Below are 18126 nucleotides of genomic sequence, written 5' to 3'. Positions count from 1 at the left end.
GACTTTTGCATTCAACTTCAGTTAAATGAAGGCAGGCAGCATTCTTCCTAAATAATACCTTTAGTTTTTCACATTCCGTGCTTACATCTATTTAGAATTATTTTGTAATGAAATAATCTTCATCTACTCTTCTCACAGATGTGTGATTTTCTTTTCTAAATGTAGGAGAGCCATGAAATATATGGAATTGTAATTAAACTAGAGACGTAAGTACAATGGATTTTTCTTCCGATGAAGTTTTAAGCAACTGTATGTTACAAACCAGGTCTTTTGACTGTTGTCAGGAATCATAAATGCTATCCTGGAACTGTTGCTTTTCTCTTTAAATTATTGCAGAAGAGAAATGTTCCAGTGTCCACCATGCCTTTGATGTGTTTGGTAGCTCTTGTCTTCCAGACCTCAAAGCTGGACAGGGTCTAACCTTTTGAGAATTGGCACTCACATAGCTAGTGAGGTGGTGGTCCACTTTCACCTCGTCAGTATGATTCTGAGTCCCTTTGTGATGATGAACATCAATTTCTTCATAAATAGCTTCTGCAGTGGTAGCGGGAGCTAAGGGATAAAACTCCATTACTTCATAGTGATTGGGTGGCTTTGTCAGTGCTGGGTGATTGCTGGGCAAGGACAGAAGCCTCTGGTTTGATGGTGTTGCTGGAATGGTTCTATAGACTAACCAGATGTAGTAATACTGAATTTGAATATTTTGGAAACTGAAGAAAGCATGGCATATGTTCAAGTAAATATTCTATATTAAGCTTTTCTTGTTTATTATTTAGATTCTAGGCTTCCAAATGGCATTGTTTCAAGAATTAGTGATATTTAACTCTTATTTAGTTTCTAGGTAATAACCACTTCATGCTCACTGTACCACAGTTTCCCATATAAAATGTAAATTTAAAAGAAAAAACATGTTGCTTTTAAAAAATAAGCAGGGGGAAGTGCCTATAGCTTGAGTGGCTGAGTGCATGCATCCCATATATGAGGTCCCAGGTTCAATTCCCAGTACCTCCTTAAAAAAAAAAAAAAAAAAAAAACAAATGAAAATACCAACTGTCATTGGAGAGCAGATGTAGCTCAGTGTTTGAGCACCTGCTTCCCATATATGAGGTCCTAGGTTCAATCTCCAGAACCTCCCAAAAATAATAATAATAAGGATTAAATAGCTCAGTGTTTCAAGTTAAATATCCCTGTTCCATTTTTTCCATTCTTTTCTCTTTCCACTCTCCTGTCTTTTCAAGTTCAGATATTCTGTCCTTGATATCACTAATTCTGTCTTCCATCAATTCAAATCTGCTGTTACAAGACTCTAATTTTATTTTTTTGTTTTTTAAAAAGATAAATAGATCACACAAAACATTATGTTAGGGAAATGGACTTGGCCCAGTGGTTAGGGCGTCCGTCTACCACATGGGAGGTCCACGGTTCAAACCCTGGGCCTCCTTAACCCGTGTGGAGCTGGCCCATGCGCAGTGCTGATGCGCACAAGGAGTGCCCTGCCACGCAGGGGTGTCCCCCGCATAGGGGAGCCCCACGCGCAAGGAGTGCACCCTGTAAGGAGAGCCGCCCAGCGCGAAAGAAAGTGCAGCCTGCCCAGGAATGGCACCGCCCACCCTTCCCTTGCTGCTGACGACAACAGAAGCGGACAAAGAAACAAGATGCAGCAAATAGACACAGAGAACAGACAACCGGGGGGTGGGGAGGGGATTAAGTAAATAAAAAAATAAAATAAAATATTAAAAAAAAAACAAACAAAAAACATTATGTTAAAAAACATAAGACGTTTCCATATACCCCACTCCCCACCCCCTGCCTCCTGCTCCTCCCACATCAACATCCCCTTTCATCAGTAAGGCACATTCATTGCATTTGGTGAATATACCCTGGAGCACTGCCACACCACATGGACCATAGTTTACATTGTAGTTCACCCTCTCCCCTAGTCCTCCCAATGGGTTATGGCAGGATATACAATGTCCTGCATCTGTCCCTGCAATATCATTCAGGACAACTCCAAGTCCCAAAAATGCCCCATATCACACTTCTTCCTCCCTCTCTAATGTATTTTTAATCTCATCAATTGTGTTTTTCATTCCATAAGCCCTGTTATTTTTCTTTGCAGGTTTTCAAATTGTTCTTTATATTCACCCAGTATCATTTTTTTTTTTTTTGAGGTACCGGGGCCAGAGATTAAACATGGGACCTCATATATGGGAAGCTGGTGCTCAACCACTGAGCCACAACAGCTCCCCTGAGTTTTTTATTTTTTATTTTTGCTTGTTGCTTGATTTTGTTTTTTCAGGAGGCACTGGGAACCAAACCCAGGACCTCCTACATGGGAGGTAGGTGCTCACCTGCTTGAGCCACATCCACTACCCCAATGTCTTTTTTTAAAAGATCCCTCCTCACTGTTTGTGCTTGCTGTCTGCTCTCTGTGTCTGCTTGTCTTCTTTTTAGGAGGCACTGGGAACTGAACCTGGGACCTCCCATGTGGGAGGGAGGAGCCCTATCACTTAAGCCACCTCCACTCCCTGCTTTTTATGTCTCTCATTGTGTTTCCTCATTGCATCATCTTGTGTCATCTCATGGCATCAGCCTGCCGTGCCAGCCTATCACACCAGCTCATTGTCTTGCTCATCTTCTTTAGGAGGCACCGGGAACTGAACCCAGGACTTCCCATATGGTAGGCAGGCACCCAAATGCTTGAGTCACATCCACTTCCCCCATTGTCTTCTTAATATCTCCTATCTCTTTAGTCATATTTTCCTTCAACTCCTTGAATTGATTTAGGAGATTCATGTGGTTATCATTGATTAGTTGTATTAAATCCTGTATCTCTTTAGGATATTTGGTTTGTTCCTTTGGCTGGGCCATCTCTTCCTGTTTCTTAGTATGGCTTGTAATTGTTTGCTGATGTCTAGGTATCTGAATATATTGACAAATTTACTCTGACAGTTAATTTCTCTCTTTTGCCTAGTGTTTTTTGTTTTTTTTTCCCATGACTCTTCTTTGATTTTTGGTTCAACTTATCCTGAGTCTTTAAAATTGCACAGCTTAAGTTAACAAATCAGGCCAGGGACTCACTAATGGGGGTAGTGCAGATGTTCTCCCAGGAGGTCAGAACAAGAGAGACCTAAAAGCAGTTTTTCTCCTTGCATTGTCCCCGGTGGCTAGCAGATGGCCCTTGTAAGTGAATCTTTCCCCAGAGGTATCTCAACCTCCACTTGCCTGTGATTCTGTTCTGGCCAGAGCTGAGATTCAAAATGGGCTCTACTGGCCAAATTCACTGAAGAGAAACCACTCTCTGCCCTTCACCATACCCTCCCACTTTCCAGGGAGGAAGACAACTGTTGCACTCTCAGCTAGTTGCAGTGAGCCACAGGTTTTTATCCCAGCTGCAAGTCTTGAGAGTGGGAGATGGATGTGGTTTCCAGCTGCTATGCAGGTTAGTAACTCATGTTTGTCATTTTGGCTTCTTCATCTCTTTGTCCCTCACCCTCTTGGAGGTTGCACAGCACTTTCCTGGTCTGCTGATCCCCAAAGCAAGTCCCGTGGACAGCAATTTGCCCTTTCTCCATTCTTTAGTCAGAGAGTTGAGTCCTGTTGCCTACTCCATAAGTGTCATCTTCCTGGAAGTGCCTGTGAATAGTCATTTCTCCAAAGATATACAAATGGATAAAAAGCACATGAAAAGATGCTTGACATCCTTAGCATTAGGGATATGTGAATCGAAGCCACATTAAGATACCATTTCACATCCACTAGAAAGACTACTATTAAACAGAAAATTACGAATGTTGAAGTGGATGTGGTGAAATAGGAACACTCATTCATTGTTGTCAGGAATGTAAAATGGCACTGCCACTGTGGAAGACACTTTGGCAGTTTCTCAGAAAATTAAGTATAGAATTACCATATGATCTGACAATCCCACTTCTAAGTATACACCCAAAAGAAAGGAAAGCAAGGACTGGAATCGATATCTGTAAACTGATGTGGCATTATTCACAATTGCCAAAAGGTGTAAGCAACCCAAGTGTCCATCATTTGATGAATGGATAAACCAAATGTGGTATATACACACAATGGAATATTTATTCAGCCATAAAAATGAATGAAGTTCCAATACATGTGACAATATGGATGAACCTGGAAGACATCATGTTGAGTAAAATAAGCCAGATATAAAAGGACAAAAATTGTATAAGCTTGCTAATGTGAATTAACAAGAATAAGCAAACTCAAAAAATCAGAATCTAGAATATAGGTTACCAGGGAACAGGATGAGGCAGGGACTAAGGAGTTAATGCTTAAAATGTAGAGTTTCTATTTGGAGTGATGGAGAAGTTTTGAAGTTTTGGTAATGAATGGTGGTGATGGTAGCCTTGTAAAAGTAATTAACAGCACTGAAATATATATTTGAATGTGGCTACAAGGGGAAATTTTAGGTTGTATAGATGTTATCAGAATAAAAATTTTTGTAGAAATCCATAGAACTGTAGAACACAAACAGTGAACCCTAAGTTAAACCACAGACTATAGTTAATAGTACAATTATAAAAATGTGCTTTCATCAATTGTAATAACTGTACCGCACTAATGTGGTGTGTTAATAATAGGGTGGCTGTAGCAGTTTGATATTATTGATGAATTCTAAAAAGAAATATTGGATTATGTTTTTAAACTGATCTTTTCCTCTGGGCATATTAGATTATATTGGATTCACAGGTTTACTTGATTAAGTAATTATATAAACCTCTTGTGCCAGTAGGACATTGAGTCCCCACCCTTTGGTGGGTAGGGACTCACACATAAAAGGCATGGCAAAGGACAGAGTTGAGAGTTTCTGATGTTGGAGTTTTGATGTTGGAATTTGATGAAGATTTAAACTGGAACCCTAGGAAGTAAGCTCACAGAGGAAAGAGAAGCCAGCCCCAGGAAGGAAGGAACCTTGAACCCAGAGAGAAGCAAGACCCCAGAAGGGAGGAATCCAGGAAGCCTGAGCCCTCACAGACGTCAGCATCCATCTTGCTCCAACACGTGAAAATAGACTTTGGTAAGGAAAGTCACTCTTGCTTTATAGCCTGGTATCTGTAGGTTCCTACCCCAAATAAATACCCTTTATAAAAATCAACTGATTTCTGGTATTTCACATCCACACCCTTTTGGCTAATACAGTGATATATGGGAACCCCGTATTTTATGTATGATTTTTCAGTAAACCTACAACTTCTCCAGTAAAAATAAGAAGGTTCTGAGAAAGAAGTCTTGTTTAGAATGGTGGTGAGTTCCTCTCCTCTCAGACTTGAGGATTTCATTCACCTGGCTCTCTTTCAATTAGCATCTTCTTCGTGATGCCCATGGATAGAACACTATCCATTAACTTGGAAGGGGAAAACATTACATCTGCTTTTCTCCAACGTCTAAGTGAAATTTACCATTTCCTTCTATTAGGAATGAAGGCAACAGATCACAGTAGCTCTCTAACATTTTCATATCATCAAACAATTGTTTTAGATCCTGTATATATCATTTATGTTCATCACTATAAAATTATAAGAGTTACCGGACCCTCTACTAGACCTGGTTTTTTAATACATTATGAAGATGCACGTAAGTTGTTATACTGCAAATTTATATTTTAATATTTTGATAACCATATTTCAGTACGATTGGTTTCCTTTGCAATACTATGCATTCTACTTTATGCATTAAGAGCATTATTCTCAGAAGAAGTCCATACGCTTCACAGACTGCCCAAGGGTTTCAAAAGGGGTCAATTCCTAACCCACCAGAAGCAGGTCTGCTCAAAGCGATGTCATGCAGCTTTCGGTCAGACTCAGAGAAAAACAGACAACCCTCTGGACAGAGATTTTCTCAGGCTTAGAGCTAAGGGCTACGGTCAGATTGCATGGGTGCTCATCCCCACAGGGCCCCAAAGCCTGAGTGCTGGAAGAGGCAGAAAGCACCAGCCCAGAGTCAGCCAAGCCAGGGAATGCATAAGCTATGACTCCTGGGTCCTAGGAGACCCTACTGGGCTGGTGAGATTTTTGGCCAGGAACCCCCAGTGGGGAGAGATAAATCACCCCCTTCTGTTGCTCACTCACCCAGCGAAGAAACCACAGAGCTGGCCCAGTACCAGGAGCCCAGCTTGCCAGCAGAGATCCCAAGGCCAAATCTTTGCCCAGTGGTTCCCACACAGTCTTGGTCCTCTACTCAGAGCTCCAAGTGAGCAGTAAAACTAAGCTGGGGCTGCTGATTTCTAAAGTCGTGTCTCTCCATGCCTAAAGAGTCATCCTGAATAACAATATCTGGCTCATCATTATTCGGCTAGGAAACCGTGACCCTGAAAGGGACAGTCACTAACTGAAGGCACATAGTAAGTTAGCAGGAGGGAGCGGGTAGAACCTGGCATCCTGTTAGTTAGCTCATGGCTCAGTCCCTCTGACAAGCACCTCCTGGTTGGCCAGTGTGGTGGTTTGAAATTGTATGTACACCCAGAAAATCATATTCTTGAAGTTAATCCATTCCTGTGGGTGTAAACCTATTGAAAATAGGACCTTTTGATTAGGTTACTTCTGCTAAGGTGTGGCCCAGGGTGGATCTTAATCCTCTCACTGGAGTCCTCTGTAAGAGAATGAAATTCAGACAAAGAAAAAGAAAACCATGGAAGCAAGAAGCTGAAAGCAACGAAACCTGGAGGAGAAGGGATAGACCAGCAGATGCCAGCATGTGCCTTGCCATGTAGCAGAGGAGCCAAGAATCACTGGCAGTCAGTTTTCATGGAAGAAAGTATGGCCCGGATGATGTCTTCCTTTGGACATTTTTCTCAGCCTCAAAACTGTAAGCTAATAAATTCCCATTGTCAAAAACTGTGGCAGTTTGAGATTATTTATGACTCCCAAAAAGAGGAAGATTATGTTTGTAAACTAGTCTATCCCTCTGGGTGTGATACCCTTTGATTGTATTAAATTCAGCTAAGATGTCTTTGATTAGATTACCTGTTAAGATTTGGGCTTTCAATTGACTATGTCAATGAGCATGACTCAGGCTGAGTCCCTGCCCCCTTGCTGGGTGTGATATAAATGGATACTTGTTCAGACACACAGGTAAAAGTTTACAGTTCTGTTTTCTGTGTCTCTGTTTTCAGTCCTCAATTTATATGAATCCAGTAAAAGGATTGGAACCTTCCTGGGGTCCCACAATCTAATCAAAGGCCCTTAATGAAGTGATCTAATCAAAAGTTATCTCTTTAAAAGGTCCTACATTCAATAGACTTACACTTGCAGGAATGGGTTAGCTTAAGAACATATTTTTCTGGGGTCCACAAAATACTCAAACCAGGATAGATACCAGTATGGGAAAGACCAAGACCAGGAGAAGGCAGGTGTGGTGGAGAAGAGTGTACTACTTTATACAGAACTGGGAATGATGAGAGCAATCAAGGGGAGCTGGCTCTGGTTCAGTGAGAGAAAGACCTGTGTTGCCGAGCTGTTCAGTGATGGCAGAGACGATCCTGAAAGGTGGTGTGCTCTCCATCACTAGAGGTAAGCAAGCAGGAGCTGTGAGCTTGGAGAGGGAGGTAGAGCACAGCAAGGGGCAAAGGAGGGGTGAACGGACTCAGTGCTGGAGTCCCTGGAGCCCAGGAGAAGTAAGCTGACGGTTAAGATCCTCAGCCACCACTAGCTGTGTGACCTGAGACAAGTCTCTTCACTTCTCTGAGCTTCCTATTCCAGTAATACTCCACTGGATTTGCTGGAGGATAATGCATATGACTGCCTCATAGCTATGGGTGCCTGGTAAATGTTAGGAGCACCCAAATCTACACAGGGCATTTAGGGTTTGAGTCACACAGCCCTGCCCCAAAGCGATCCTTTTTCAGGACAGCCGCCTCAGCAGGAGGTGAGAGGCAGGCATCTCAGGCACGTTCTGCAGCCATGTGTTCACTCCGTGCTGAGTCTTGAAGCAGCCACAAGCAAACCAGTTGACCATTTCATACTTGGGGCTCTTGTCTGACAAGGTCAGATTTTGACCTTCAAAATGAAACTTACCTTTAAAAACTAGAGATGCAAAAATTACACAAGACGCTATTACAATTTTACAGGGGTAGGGGTGGGAGTAGGAGGTGGACCCCCATAGATTAAAGGAAAACAAAAACAGAAGAAAATACACTAAAACAGGGATTCTTAACAAGGGGGCTGTGAGCTTGAACTGAAATTAAAGAAACAAATTCTTGTGGGGATGTGTTGGTGCGGGTGTGATATATTTATTAAGTAATACGCAGTGTGGGGTAGACTTAGTAAGGGGTCCATGGTGTTCATCTGACTGGCAGAGGGATCCGGGGAACCAAAAAGGTTAAGAACCCCTACACTAAAATGTTCATTGGTGACCTGGGCTGACATTTTGTGATATTTTTTCTTTCTTATTTTTTCTATTCTTTCCAGATTTTCTATAATGAGGAATTTTTAGTTAGAAAAAACATTTAGTTTAAAAAGAAATAAAATAAGCACATTAAAAGATGAAATCAAGTCACTTTTCCAAAATTTTACCAGTGCTCTGTACCCCAAAATTTAACCTAGAGCCTCTCTTTGCCGTTGACGCTGTCCCTGGCCAGGCAGGGCCCTCGAGCTCAGTGGCGGGGCCCAGCGATCTGCCTAGCTGGAGGCTACTGCCCTGTCAGCTCTTCTAGAGAGACTTCCCGGGTGCCAGCGCTCTCAGAGGAAGCCATTTTTGGTCCTGCCCTCAAGCTCAAGCTATCGTGAGAGAGACATGCAACACTGATAATGCTACCATTTCCTGAAGGAGTGCTGACTACGGGCCAGGCGGTGTCCTGGGAGCTTTGGATTCGTTGGCTTATTTAATCCTCCCAACAATATCAGGTGAGGATTATGTCCCCATTTTACTGGCAAGAGCACTGAGGTTCAGAGAAGTTAAACTCAGCAAGTACAAGGATCCGGAATTAGAGGTCTAGCTGATGCCAAAGCTCTTAAGCATTATGCTACACTGCTGATGTAACTTCCTCCTCACGTAAGACAAAACCAGTTACTAAAATGCAGTGAGTGTTGTGAAGGAGGTATCCAATGGGAATCCCAAGGAAGAGCCATTAAACTCCACCAGGGAAACGAAAGGTCAGGGAAGATCGGGAAGGACTTTCAGGAAGAGACAACATTTGAGTTAAAGATGAGTAGGAATTTACCAGGACGTAGCACAGAACGTGATATAGAGTGGATGTTCAGTAAATTTTTTTGAAATTAAATTAACCAATGAAGATATTATTGGACTTGCAAACGAAATAATATCATGCCTGGGATTTGCTCCGTAACAATCCATTGTGGTTGTGGATATAGATGAAACAAGGTTCCCGACATGTTGGCAATTGTTGAAGCTGGGAATGGATTCGAGTTGTTCATGATGCCATCCTCTCTATGTTCATATATGTTCAAAAATGTTCATAATAGAAAAATTTAAAAGATGCTGAATGTTAACTGGTAACTATAATTTGGCCCCTTCCAAAGATAGTTGAAAGCTAAAGGTAAAGGTGAAAGAAAGAAAGAAAAGAAAGTAAAGAAGGGAGAGAGGAGCTCAAAAGAAGAAATTATAATCAAGTCTGGTGTGGGTTAAAGAGCTTGAGTTATGAAATGAAACAGATACAAGTTTGGAATCCCCGTTCTACTTTGTATTGGCAGTGTGCCCTTATGAGTCCCTTGCCCTGGGTCTCAGTTTATTTATCTGCACAATGGGGATAAGAGCACCTTCCTCTTGGGTTTGTTGGAAAGTGAAGTGGGATGGTGCATGTTAGGTACTTGGCACCGTACCTGGCACCAGAAGGGCTCTCTGAATGGCAGCTGTTGTCCAAGTCCGACTTATGGTTCATACACCATCCAAATCTGATGTCTCCCAAAAGTGCATTTCCAGCCTAGGCCCCTCCCCTGACAGGTATCTCAAAAATAAAATACCAAAACTGAGCTCCTGATCTCCCTCCACTAAAACCCTGCTCTTCTCACAGCCGTCCCTTCTCAGTAGATGGCACTTCATCCTTCTAGCTGTTCAGATGGAAGACCTCAGAGTTTATCTTTATTTCTCTCTTCCTCTCTTTCTCACTCCACATCAGATCCATCAGCAAATCCTGTTGGCTCTTCCTAAATCTATCCAGACTCCTACTACTCCTTCCCGTCTCTATTGCCACGCTCTGTCCAGGCCCCATCCTGTCTCACTAGGGCTATTGCAATAGCTTCCTACCTGGCCTCCCCACATTTACCAATGTCCCATTCAGTCCATTCTCAACAAGGAAGCCAGGATGATTTTTTCAAAATTTTGAAACTTAAATCATGTCTTTTACCTACTCAAAATCCTCCCATGGGTTTGCATCTCACTCAACATAAAAGCCAAAGTCCTCACAAACACAGGGCACCCTGCTCCTTTCCTCCTCACTCGAGCCACACCAACCTCTTGGCTGTTCCTCGTCCATGCCAGGCCTTTGTGCCACAGGGCCTTTGCACAAGCTGTTCTTACCGCCTGTTACTCTCTTTCCCTTGCATGACTTACTCCCTCATCTCCTACAGGTCTTTACTCAAATGTCACCTCATCAGAGAGGCGCTCTTACCCATGCTTTCTAAAAGTACAGACCCCTGTTAAAACATATAAACCCCTTCCTTTTCTCCTAGCACTTCTCCCCTTCTAACCCCCTATTTATTTCACTTATTTATTTTGTTTACCTACTCTCCACCCAGAATATAAGGGAAAGAATATTTTGTTCGTTGCTCTATCCCCAGGACTAAGGAGAGTGCCAGGCATGGGTCAGGCTCTCAATAAATGTTGGTTCCATGCACCCCACCCAGAGCCCCCTCCAATCACATAAGTGGGTACCTACCTCCCGCCAGCCTGCCTGCACTCACAGGGCATCAAGGGAGACCACACCCAAGCACAGGAACTAGATACAAACGCCTCGTGCAAACCCCTTCCTCCGGCGATTGTGCAAGACAGCACCTCTGGGGTGAAGGGTCCCAGCACTGACCACAGGCAAACAGGGCAGATGAGGCCGGGACTCGAATGCCGCAGAGGGTGGGCAGCACCCATACCTGGGGCTCCGCGAGTTCAGACATCGGAGAGACCTCAGTCTAAGGGGGAACCAGCCGAGGCAGCACCTAAGATAAAGGGTTTTTTGTTTTGTTTGTTTGTTTTCAGGACAGTACCAGGCCTTGAACCGGTTTAACACTCAGAATTGTTACTGGTGGAGGGAGTCTACAGGGAGGTCACCTCAGGTATAGCAAAGGCTACACAGAGGTGGGAAAGTGAGAGAAATGCATGCAGAAGCACTTAGGTTGCTTGCGGAGCCCTTAGAGAGGACAGAGCGGCAGGGCGGGGGCGGGGCGTGGGGAGAGGGAAGGGGAAGCATTTTTCATTCTGATCTTGGACAGGCGTGATTATTGAGGATGCCCCCTGGAAAGCAGGCTCAGGACCGGGTTTGCTCCCCTTTCCCTCCTGGGGTCTCTGCGCCCGCCCCTCAGAGCACGGGGAGCCATCAAAGTGAGTGATGGCAGGCTAATCACGGCCACTCGGTGTGAGGAGGGCCCCTTGTCTCTCTCTCTGAGGACCCTCCAGCAAGGACAAGTGCAGGACAAAAGCAGCGCCTCCCCCTCTTCCCGCGATTGCCCTCATTAGCATCATACAGCCCGCCTGCCGGCCAGGCTCCCAGCCTCCCAGCTGCAGCCCGGCAACTGCACCTACCAGCGCAGCTTTGGCTGAGTCCCAAACGAGCAGATGTGGACCCTAAAGGAGCCTGTGTCCAGCCACCCTCCCCCCCAAAACCAGGCCAGGCGACCACTGCCCTGTCGGCCCCTTAGGCCTCTCTTCACATCGTCCCACAGGATCCACTGCAGCCACCAAGAAGCCCGAGGGAGGTAGAGAATCATAGAATCACAGGATCGGGGAATCCTGGGGTGATAGAAACCGAGGTTCTTAGAGACCTCAACTTTTGCCTATGATTAGATTCGCAAAGTAGACGTAGCATCACGGACCAGGGCGGCCCGAGTGTGCTGGTCCCCTAGTGCAGACTGCTGCGTTAGATTGCGCCATTGCCAAACGAGAACTGCAGGCTCAGACCCTGGACTCGAGACTTCGCATCTGAGCTTGCTAGAGCAGGGAGCACGTCGGAGCTGGGAGGTCCCTGGAGGAGCCAGGGAGAGATTGGCTGGGGGTTTTGGGATGGCAGTGTCTGTGTCTGTCTGGATCCCACCTATTCAGGGGCAATGGAGAGGGGGCGTGAGAGTGATGGGCAAGTCTGATAGCCCATTGAACACAGCGCTCCCAGGGGGGTGCTGCAGCGAGAGGGGCGGAGCACTGAGAGAAGGAGCCAGGGCCAGCCAGTGTGGGAACGGCCAGAGGGCAGGAGGCCCAGCCCCCCCGAGATCCCGCAGAGCCTGGGACCCAGGAGCACCACAGGTCCCAGGCTGCGGAGGGCGAGCTGGGAAGGGCCCAGCGCCCTGGGCTCCCAGGTCTCAGCTGGCTGAGCTGTCACCAGGCATGGGCTGGGAAAGGGGTTTCCACCCTGGTCCCATAACTCCTCTGGGTCTCAGAAAGGTGGTGGTGGGGCGGGCACCTTAGGCACGGAATGGCAAGGGGGTGGGGTCTGGGTGATGTTATCTTTAGATCACCATCTGCATGACTGAGATGGAGTTAAGAGACCTTGTGTCTCCCCCAAAGCAGGGAACTCCCTAAAATAGCACATAGCCAAATCCCCTTTCCCCCCCGTGAATGGGAAGAGGCTTTTCTGCGGTCCCTTCAGAGTAGTCCGAGCCTGACGGTGTGATATCCATCCGTAGTGACGGCAGCTGGGTTCAGCGGATTCACCTGCTAGGGGAGAGGCAACTGCTTCCCCAAACAGCTGGGGTTAGAATCCCACTCGGCTGATCCTTTAGCCCCACGACCTTGGGCATATTACTTCACGTCTCTGACTTCAGTGGGTCCCACCTGTGGATGGACTGACCGTCCTCCAGCCCTGGGACCTTGTGCGGGGCCACAGACTCCAAGCACAGCTGTGGGCTGTGACCTGCTGCACACTGAGCACAGGCGAAGATCCTTCCGGGCTTCCCAGGGCTGGGATCTGGAGGCCCTCAGTCTCGCTCTCCCAAAACACAAGGGATCCAATAGAATCTCTTTCTGCTGACCCACCACAGCCGAGTCTTCCCTGGGGGAATGGCATTTGGATGGCTCAAGGCTCTGAGCCAAAGGAACAAGTCGAAGGGTGGGATGGGTGTTGAGAAGGGTGTCAGGAAAATGAAGAGGCTATTTGGGCTTGGTTGCAAGGGGATCTGGGCTCTGCTGAGCATTCTGCCCTCAAATCCTGGGTTCCTGGAATAACAGTCTTATTCCTCTCAAAGATATCCAGGTCCGGCTCCGATTCTGTGGCGCCAGGAAGCCCACCTTCCTAAGCTCTCGCCGAGCAAGCTCATCGTGCGATGCTGTGGCTGCCAGGCTCTGCGACTCCCCTGGCCTTGCTGCCTCCACTCTGGCCCCTCCACACTGGCTGTCAAATGTGTCCCTAAAACACGGGTCTGTCCACCTTCCTACCTGCTCACAACCCTCAGAGGCTCGCCATTGCCTTCATGGCACTCAGGTCCCTTGGTGACCCGGCTGCGCTCTCTCAGCCACACAGATCCAACTCCTAAAACACACCCTTGCTCTCTCATGATGCCACTTCTGCCCGTGCTGTCCTTGTCTGGAACGCCGTGCCTCCCTCTGCACCTGACAAACTCCTACTCACCCTTCAGGAACCAGCTTCCTCTGGGAAGACTTCCGTGACCCCTTGGCAGGTCAGACCCCTCCTCTGGCTGGCCCCTGGGGCAGCACTTACCTCACGGCCCACACTACCTGACTGACATGTGTCCAGCACTGCCCAGTCCAGCAGAGGTGACGAACAGATGAGAGAGCCTGGAGCTGCATTGTCCAACACGGTAGCCACTAGTCAGGCGGCGACCTATGCTTGAATTAAAATGAAACAAAATAAAAAATTCAGTTCCTCAGTTGCACTTGCCTCATTGCAAGAGCTCAGGGGCAGCCTGTGGCTGGTGGCCACCAGATGGGACAGTGCAGATGGAGAACATTTCCATCCTCACAGGAAGTTCTCTTGGACTGCACTGGCCGAGAGGGTGGAGCGAGCAGGAGGTTGGGAGGGGAGGCCTGGGTTCTAAGCCATGGCTTGGCTCCTAGCTCACTCTGGCTTTAGACAAGCCCGGTTCCCTTTCCGAGCCTCAGTTTCCCCATCTGTGCAGCCTACCCCACACGCTGGGCAAGGCCAAGCACAGTCAGTGCTTGAGGAGGGCCTCTGGATTGACGCTTTCGCCCCACTGTCCTGGCTGTGCTGTCGTCATCAGGCCCAGGCAGACCTGGGGAAGCGGAGGGGCAGGAGGAGCCCTGCTGAAGACCCACCTGCCCTCCCCCAGGCCTCAACAGCTCCCCCAAATACCCCGGAGGCCAAAGCTTGTCCGGCCACCTTCCCCGGACCTCAGTGTGTCAGCCAGCAGAGCCCCAGCCAAGGAGGCAGCCCCGCGGAGGGTGTGCTGTGGGTCTCCCGTATGTGTGAAGCCTGACAATCCCAAACTTGTCCCTCCTGAACCCAGAGAGAGCCCAGACGGGGCCTTGGGCAACAGCAGCTTCAGGGGCTGGCCCACAGCGGGAGGGGGCCAGGACGCGCTATCAGCACAGCCTGTCCGCCCCGCTTCCTCTCTTCGAACAGATCACATCCTGTTATTGTGTGGACAGAGAAGGCCGGGAGCTGGGGAGGGAGGCAGGGCTCGGACGCTGTGGGTGGGGAGAGGCAGGGAGAGCCAGGAGGAGCCGGAGCGCAGTAGGCATCAGTAGCGCCCGCAGCCCGGCCCTGGCTGACCCCAGGTGGCCTGGGCAGGAATTTGGGCCCAAGAGGAAGGACCAGCACCCCTGGGGCAGCCCGCATCCGCCACTGAGAGAAGACACTGGGGCTGGGGCCAGGCCTTGCCTCCCTGTGACAGCACCTGGAAGAGAGAAATGTCGCCTCGTCCAGGAAGCCTTCCCAGCCTGCTCCTCAGACTCCTGCAAGTCGACGAGCGTTTACTCTAGGTCTCCACTGCCGGAGCCAGGTCTCCCACAGCCACGGGCCTCTTTCCTCCTCACGGCACTTGCATCTGAGGTTGTAATGTTCCGTGCCCTTTCCCTCCACCCAGCTCCGCCCCAGCTCACAAGGAGAGTGGGGTCCCTTGCTGGTTCTCCAGCACTGCCCAGCATGGGCCAGGCCTAGAGAGATTCCTTTGCTGGGAGGATTCATGTTCCAGCACCCGCCTCTGCCCTCTTTCTCTCTTCTGCCATTTCCAAGTGCAGCCCCTATCCCCATCCCATTTCCAGGAACGATATTATCAGCTTCCTAAAAAGCACACTCCTTTTTACAGTTATTAGTTTGAAATAACATGACAGTCCTGTGAGATAGGTGTAATATCACCAAAGAACAAATGAAGAAACTGAAGCTCAGAGAGGTTAAGTCCTTTACCCAAAGTCACATAGCTGATAAAATAAGTGGCAGAGCTGGGACTAAAACCCAGGTGAGCCTGACCCCAAGAGCCAGACACTGTCGGTGGCCCAGTGTCTTCCTGCTCCCTCCTGTCTGCTCTCTGAGATGACACCACACTGACCGTCCTCACCGCCCACTGTCTGCAGTGTCCACACTGATCATTCTTGGTCTGGGGCAGATTGCTGAGACAAGCTGAGCTCCTAGCTCTCCCACGGCATAGCCCAGCATGTCTGCTCCACGAGCACTGACTACCCACTGGCCGTCTCTTCTTCCTTTCCTGACGGGCAGTGGGCACCGGCTCTGGACTCGGGCCTGTAGTCCAATCCTGGGTAACTTTGGTCAGCCCCTTCCCCTCCGTGGGCCTCATTCTCCTCTGGATAATGGAGAGGCTGCCCTTGGTCAATCTTGACCTACTCCTTTGCTTACTCTGACTATTGCTGAGCTTCCGTGGTGGACACCCTGCCGGGTACCCTGGCCTGTGTCCCCAGCAGGCTGGCCAGTGGTGCTTGCTTGGCTCACGTGGACAGTCCTGCCAGAGGGGGATGCTGGCCTCTGGGGAACGGTTGGTTGTTTTGCATATAGGGAAAGGGTAGGAGATGCAGAAGAGGAGAAAAGCGTCTGTGAGCAGACCAGATAAACAGCTCTCCTTCTGTACCCAACCCAGGTCCAGACGATAACCAGGCCTCTGGGGCCCAGCCCAAGAAAGCCTGTATGCCTCCCCCCCACCACCCAAACAGCCCAAGTGCCTCTGCCAGCCCAAGGGCTAGAGCTGTCCTTCTGCTCCTGGCCAGCCAGGGCCATGATTTAGAGGTGGGGAGTTGGAGCTGGTGACTCGTAGGAATGACCCTGCCTCCCACCCATCCCCCCCTCCACCCTTTCTTTCCATCCTGGATTCAAAACTGAACTAGGAGATTTCCGATAGCAAATATTGAAAGAGACCTGAGCCAGGGCACTGGAGGTGAAGAGATGAATCCAATGTGGTCTCGCCATCAGGAGCCCATGTTTTAGTGGGGGAGGACAGCCATGGACAAATATTAGACAGCACAGAGTGAAAGGGACACAATAAAGGAAGCCCAGGGGCCTGTGGGGACGCGAAGGAGGCTGGGACCCCACAGGTCCTGACCATAGGGTCAGGATGGTTTCCTGGATGTTGAGAACAGGTCGACCAAATGAGAGGGGGCTGGGAGGGGGGGACACACTGTCCCAGGCAAAAGAAACAGCAGGTACAAAATCTCGAAGGTTATTTAAAAACAACAAAAAGACATGAACAAGGCCTGGAACAGAAAGGATAGTACCAGAGGAGCAAAGAGAATGAAGGAAGGAGTGGTGAGAAATGGGGCTGGAGAGATCAGCAGGCCCATTTCAGGCAGGACTCCAAAGCTCCAGCTTGTGGTCCCTTCCCTGTGGTCAGCAGAGGCCACCCCGTGCCTCAGGGGCTCACTGTCCCGGGAGGCCTAAGGCCTGGTCCTGCCTTACCTGTCTCTCCTTGTCACTGTTGACAGGATGTGCAGCCCTGGAAAGACTCTGGGCCTCAGTCTCCCCACCTGGAGTCATGGACATTAGCCCAGCCGGTCTTCCGGGGCCCGGCCAGCCTGCACGTGCTCTGGCCTCATCGTCTCTGCCTTAAGGGCCACAGTTTACTGGCTCTTCCTGACCTCTCTGGACGTGGAGGGCCTTGCCCTCTCCTGACACATCCCTATGGAATTGGGGTGCTCGTCTCTTCCCTCTCTTCAATCCACTGCAGTCAGACTACTGCCTCTACCTCTCCACCAGTGCTGCCCTCACCGGCCATCAGAAACCTCTTGTTGTTAAAGCCAGTCAATGCTTTCAGGACTTTTCTTGCAACTTCTGAGCTGCACTGGTCTTGGCTAACCACTTCCTCTCTCCAAACTCCCTTTTGTTTTAGCCTCTGAAACACCATGCTCCCAGTTTTTCTCCTACCTCCCTGAGCCTTCATAGAGGGTCCCCTTCATCGTGCTGCCCCTCAGGACCTGTGCCTGTGGATCAAGGCCAGGCCAGCAAGAGCCACTGCCACTGACCTCCCGCCCCAGGGCTCAGATGCCCCATCCTCTCTACACAGGTGCTTCCTTGCCCTGGGCCGGGGGGAGGCACATTTGGGGTCATTCAAATCTGAGGCGCTTCACTAAGGTCAGAACAGGCCCTGCCTTTGCCCTCCTGCCTCTGGTTGGGAGCTCCCCAAGGACAGGGGCAACCTCTCAGAGCCTGGCCAGGCGAGCCAGGCTCACTCCAAAGGAGCCAGGGTTCTCTGTGGGCCCCTCCAATCCCGCCTGGATGCAGCTTTTTTCCTTAGCAGTCATCACCTTCTAACTTACTCCATAATCAACTTATTTATTATGGTTGTGTGTATGTGCATGTGCTTTTACTGTCTCCCCTGTGAGGCTTTAAGCTCCACGAGAACAGGGATGTCTGTCCTGTCCCTAGTACCTAGAAGAGCACACGACTGTGACAGGAGGTCGCTCAGTTTGTTAAGTGCATGAAAGAGGGAAGACTGGACTGTTAGACGCGCTTACAGAAGTCCCCGAAGAGCAGAGTCCACGTGCAGTGGCCTCCCCAGGACCTAGCTGTCTCTG

This window comes from Dasypus novemcinctus, chromosome 9 (genome assembly GCF_030445035.2).
Source record: "Dasypus novemcinctus isolate mDasNov1 chromosome 9, mDasNov1.1.hap2, whole genome shotgun sequence".
NCBI lineage: Eukaryota > Metazoa > Chordata > Mammalia > Cingulata > Dasypodidae > Dasypus > Dasypus novemcinctus.
Note: the sequence above shows the minus strand (reverse complement) of the source record.